This window comes from Prionailurus bengalensis, chromosome D3 (assembly GCF_016509475.1).
Source record: "Prionailurus bengalensis isolate Pbe53 chromosome D3, Fcat_Pben_1.1_paternal_pri, whole genome shotgun sequence".
Taxonomy (NCBI): domain Eukaryota; kingdom Metazoa; phylum Chordata; class Mammalia; order Carnivora; family Felidae; genus Prionailurus; species Prionailurus bengalensis.
Window position 1 is genome coordinate 83,653,975 of NC_057356.1, and position 6,000 is coordinate 83,659,974.

General features: G+C 33.3%; 1 protein-coding gene across 3 annotated transcripts in view; it reads right to left on the reverse strand.

Moving 5' to 3' along the window:
* CDH19 (cadherin 19) overlaps positions 1-4,883 on the reverse strand; it is a 102,762-nt gene extending 97,879 nt beyond the window's left edge. Inside the window, exon 1 of one of the 3 annotated variants that reach the window (XM_043559062.1) lies at positions 4,390-4,883. The gene's annotated coding sequence lies outside the window, so the exon portion shown is untranslated. The remainder of the gene's footprint in view (positions 1-4,389) is intronic. The other 2 variants (XM_043559061.1, XM_043559063.1) reach the window with 2 other exon arrangements.
* Between the last annotated feature and the right edge of the window lie 1,117 nt (positions 4,884-6,000).

Consider the following 6,000-nt stretch of genomic DNA (forward strand, 5'->3'; position numbering starts at 1 on the left):
TAAATGACATAAAATACAAGACACAGCAGGTGTCGGTAAGGATGTGGAGAAAGGGGAACCCTCTTGCACTGTTGGTGGGAATGCAAATTAGTGCACCCACTCTGGAAAACAGTGTGGAGGTTCTCAAAAAGGTAAAAATAAAACTACCTTACAATCCAGCAACTGCACTGCTAGGTATTCACTCAAAAAATATGAAAGAATATGAATTCAAAAGGGATACATGCATCCCAATGTTTAGAGCAGCCCTCCCTGCCACAGCCAAACTGTGGAAGCAGCCCAAGTGTCCACTGACTGATGCATGGATAACAAATATGTGGCACATATATACAAAGGGATGTGACTGAGCCACGAAAAAGAATGAAAGCTTGCCATTTGCAAGGACATGGATGGAGCTAGAGACTATTATGCTAAGCAAAATGTCAGAGAAAGACAAATACCACTTGACTTCACTCCTGTGTGGAATTTAAGAAGCAAAAAAAAATCAGCAAAAGGAAGAGAGAGAGAGAGAGAAAGAGAGAGAGAGAGAGAGAGAGAGACAGAGAGAGAGAGAGAGAGAGAGAGAGGCAAATCAAGAAACAGATTCTGGACGACGGACAACAAACTGATGGTTACCAAAGGGGAGGCGGGTGTGGAAATGGGTTAAGTAGGTGATGGGTGTGCTAAGTAGGTGTACTAGTTGTGATGAGCACAGGATGATGTATGGGAGTGTTATATTATTATATTCTACACATGCAACCAGTATAGCACTGTATGTAAACGAATGGAATTAAAATAAAAACTTTAAAAAATAAAAAAAAAAAAAGATGAGGGGAAAAGAAAAGGCATAGAATTTTAACAAATAATTTGTGTGGTCTTGAAATTATCAAATGACTGTGTGTGTGTGTGTTTGCACATGCGTATGTTTCAAATTCATGAATATTTAAAATTTATATATATAAATATATAAACAAATACATAGACACATATGTATAAGTGTGTATACGAAAACACATATGCTATTTATTATTAACCACTAATTTGGAGTCAAATCCTGATATACTTATAGAATTGGCATATCTTACAGACATTGGATACAAGAGAGAAAATAACCAAAGAGTAATCAATGTCCTCTATGGACCTGAAGACAAAAGCCTTATTTAGAAGGGAGAGACTTCTATCTGAAAAGTGATGTTAGGACCCCTTTCTTTTTCATCTAATATTATGGGGAAATCATTATATTTTGCTTTTCTGGTTCAAAAGCAATCTCAAGCATTGTCATGAAGTATTTACTTAATAACAAAGAACAATACCATTAAAAAGTTTTTAGAAAGATGCATGTATACCCTTTTCTTTTTATCTCTTTAGTTTCCTTGTTACATTTTATGTTTGTCTCTGAATTTAGCAGCATTATCTCTTCATCAAAAAAAGGTCAATCTCTACTAGAATTTTTTTTTTAAATGGTAGCAAACTCTTGGAAACAATTTAGCTATAATCCAATTTAAAAACAGAAAAAAATGGTGGCATTTTCCTTTTCTGTGATTTATATGTATAATTTGCTCATTTCCACAGAAATGACATTTCTAAATTTTGCACTTAGAGAAAATTACCTAGGTTATTTTAAGCTATAACTGATGTGCCAGAATTTTTCCCACTTTAATATACTATCCTATAAATTTACAAAGTTCATTTATCATGTAAGTTCTTAGAATGAAGGAACAGATAAAATGTGGATGTACTGATCTTGTAATTTGTTAAGTCACTGTCCTATACTAACATTTCAAACTCGACTTGGTGTGCCAAAGCAAAGCCTCCAACAATTAGATACTTTGTCTTAACTTTAAAACATTCTTTGATGATTCTGAATATCTTTTTAATGAGTAATTAGCGCAATGAATTTCTGACAAAAATATTTCTGCTCTCCTAATTCTAAAGTGGTTTTTAAAGTGAGACCAGAATGCTCTTACTGGATCGTCTCAGAGCATGCATCATTTCAGAAAGACATTGATTTGTTGTAAGTTGCAGAAAAGCAGGTTTTAGAACATTTAAGTTGATTCTTTCAAGTGAGTGGTGATGAGAGTTGAAAACTCTTTGAGTATGGGTTTTTCAAGCACGTGTCAAACACCTTTCTGATCACTTTGGCAAAAGCAACTCATTTCTCAAGTCAGTGAGCTGTCAAAAGCAATGCTAGAAAGAAAGGATTCATGTGGGGTTATTATGTTTCATGTTTGTTTATTTTTCACCCTCAACCTGTTATGCCAAAGCAAAGACATAGGTACTGGAAGATTATAAATAGTAGAGTAAATTGTCATGACAACAAAATATAAATGTTCCATTTTTCTCATATTTATTATCATTGTTCTCAAACATTAGGTCAGGAGCAATAAATCCCAACCTAAAGAAAGGTATATGAAAAGACCAACATGTCCTTTTAAATCATGTGATACACTTATTTCTACTATATTACTACCCAATAACGTGTTAAATACTACTCAGTAACACTTTGAATATAATATATAAAGAGAACATGTTAAGAGCGTGTCAAAAAGATTCAATATCAATTTATATCTAGTTATAGGTTATCATTTATCAAATTGTATATGTCTTCATTATGACAAATTCCTGAAAGATGAGACAGATATCTTAAGAATGCTTGAGAAGCATGTGTGCACATCATTTTAAAGATTTTAATGCATCTTAATTTATGATAATTTGATTGAATTTGTTAAAAAAAAAGCTCCCTGGGGATAAGTATATTGGAAAGATTCCAGAGGAGAAAACAAAACCAAAAATATAAATAGATAATATATCCTTTAAGACTTCTACAGTGTGTGTGTGTGTGTGTGTGTGTGTGTGTGTGTGTGTGTCTGTGAGAGAGAGAGGAGAGAAAGAGAGGGAGAGAGAGAGAGAGACACTAATAGTATAAATATTTCAATATTTCATTATGGCACAAGAACTTACTAAAATTGACAATGGAAAATACAGATATAATTTACAGAATGATCTGAGACATTCTGGTCATTGTTAAAACACGTGTAAAGAATAAGAGATCAGATGACTTCTAGATTTCATAAACTGGTTATTTGTAAAGATTGAATAATTTTACACTTTTAATTTCATAATATTTATTACTTTTTGGGAATAGTTGTGTTAGTTACAAAATTTGGAAAACAGAAATGTATACTTTATATTAAAATGTAAATATTTTAAATTAAAACTTAGAAGTATGTATATGTGCATATGTGTAATATTTAAACATCTAAAGTTTTTTAAATGTGGAATAAAGGATATTATATGAATGTATATTATTTTATTACATTATTTGTTATTGCAAATGGATCCAAAATATAAATATATATTGCTAAAGTTGTAAACATTTTACATTAATAATGTCTTCTCTACAGATATATTAATTCAAAAAATGAATTCATAGAACTAAAATAGAAATGTATTTAAAGAAAATAGTTGCCATTCTATTTAGATATTTTTGTTGCTACCTCTTTGTGTGTTTCTTATATTGTAGTTACAGATTTACTAAATCCCTCAGGCAAATTTACACTGAAATATTTCATTAAAACTAGTAACCCTACTAAAAATTGCTTGTTATAAACTAAAACTGAAACAATATTAAGTATCTCCTACAATTTACATATTCTTAATTTAGACATTTTTGTCTTTCACATTTGATGAATTAGTTTTATCACATGTAATAGATATAATTTATTGAAATTAATATGTGCACATTCCTGAGTATGTGTCTGTATTGATAATATGCCCAACAGATTCCTTTTATTAGTATTATTATTATAATATTCTTCATTACCGAAGCTTTTTGCTTTAAGACTTTTCTAAAGTCAGTACAAAGTTTGATACCCAAAACAACTGGCAAAGGGGAAGAAAATAAAATAATTATATGTCAACTTTGAGAATCGATAGTCCCTCAAAGAAACATTCAGGTGTATTCAGATATGCGGAAAGCTCCATACTGATAATCATAAATAATTAATTTAATTAAATCAACAATTAATTTAATTAAAATATTTACTTTATATTTTTCTCATCCCTTTAAGGTGCTTTCATGGTTTATAGCATCTGATAGTAAAGAGATAAACATATGATAAAACAAAATCCTGGAGAAAGGGAAAGAAGCAGCAGTGATGCTTTCCTCCCAATAAATTTAATGTTTTAATGTTCTAGATTTTTCCTCAAATCTCTAGTGCAGAGATGGCAAATATTCTCACAAATATTTGGTTTTGAAAAAGTTCATATACGTGTCATGGTTTTACATATTGTAGAACATTTTTCCCCTTATGGACCATAAACTAGCAAAGAGCTTTTCAAGTACTTTTGGGCCCTCTATCCACTAAGAGATAATATGTAGAAGTCAAATATGCCTAATTATCACATTCTTACCTGTGTATCTTCAGGTTCTAAGAGGTCTGCCAACACTGAGGTTCCAAATCCGTGATAAACGCAGAGGCAACAGCAGGAGGAAGGCTTCTTACTTTGCTTCACCAGCTTCTCGTCGAACCTGACATCCGGGTTACTGCTCTGAGTTGCGGATGCCTGGGCTTTTAGTATCACTATGTCACTATGTCACTGCTTACTGAATGCTATTTTGGGTTCTCTGAGTAGAGCCATGAACACTGAGCCTTTTGTGCAAAATATCATAAGGGCACTCTGATGTCCGTTCATAGGCTTGGATGAAAATGCAGACAGCTCCAGCAAATGGTATGAACAGTTCCTCCCCACCCCCCGCCTCCTTTTTCCTAACAACAAGCAAAAGGAAAATAAAGTACGCATTGGCTGGAGGTGATAAGGAGGGAATTCAACTTCTGCGAGTGGAAAGGACATGCCCTCCGCTTGAGGATTAGCTGATGAAACAAATGATCGATTTAAAACATGCACAAAAGTTACTAAAAACAGAAGAGCTTTTCCAATCTGTGTCTGTGCCTTCTGGCTGCTCCTTTAGTCAGTCTTTCTGCTCAGGAATCAAATAAAATACAGAAAGAGGACAATGTCTAAATTAAAATCCCTTTCTTCTCCTCGGTTTATTACCTAAATATACTTATTGTGTTAAATTTATGATTAGATTTTGTTATAGTTATTGTTATTTATTATGAAGTACGTAATAATAAGCTATCTGTTGATTACTAAAGCTGCTTTTAGCTAAAGTATTTTTGTACCAAATGAGAGAGGTCCGGAAATAGGAACGGGGCCTAAGGCCGAAACAGTGCTAAAACTATAATTGATGTCTGAAACACGTAATGTTGTTAAGGTTTACATAAGCAATTATTGTGAGGAGACAAACACAGATTTCAGATACTTGTGTTCTCCAGTATTGGGACTGTATGCATGTTCATGGCTTTTTATCATAACAAAGGAAGGACAGTAGGAAAGGGATTACAACTAATGCCAGTAATAACTAAATCGATTATGTGATGCCTGGTTTATGCTTACTTCATATGTAAATTCATAAGCAACATATTTTACTAGTTACCATTTGCTACATAAACAACTTAGATGCCTCTGCAACGTGGGTCAAAAGCAAAAATGAGCTTTTTTTTCCTTCAGCATTTGTTAAAAACTGTGTTAAGAACACTTAAGATCTACCTTCTTAAATTTTAAAGTACAATACCCAGTATGTACTTTAAACACAGATGTCTAGACCTTATTTACCCCATAGCTGAGACTTTATCCCCATTGAGCAACTCTCCATTTCTGCCCGCCCGGGCCCTGTTAATTAACCACCATTCTCCTCTGCTTCCAGGAGTCTGACGCCTTTAGATACTTCATACAAGTGGGGTCATCTAGTACTCGTCCTTCTGTGAATGACTCAGGTCATTGGCATAACATCCTCTAGACTCATCCCTGTTCCAGGATTTATGTAGAAATCTAACATTTTATGGGATATTGTTTCCTGTCTTGGTACCACATTGACCTCCACTTTGGGTCACAACTGCACTTGGTACGACCTGAAAGTGTATGTTCAACACCATGTTCCAGGGCTTATGTTATGGCATA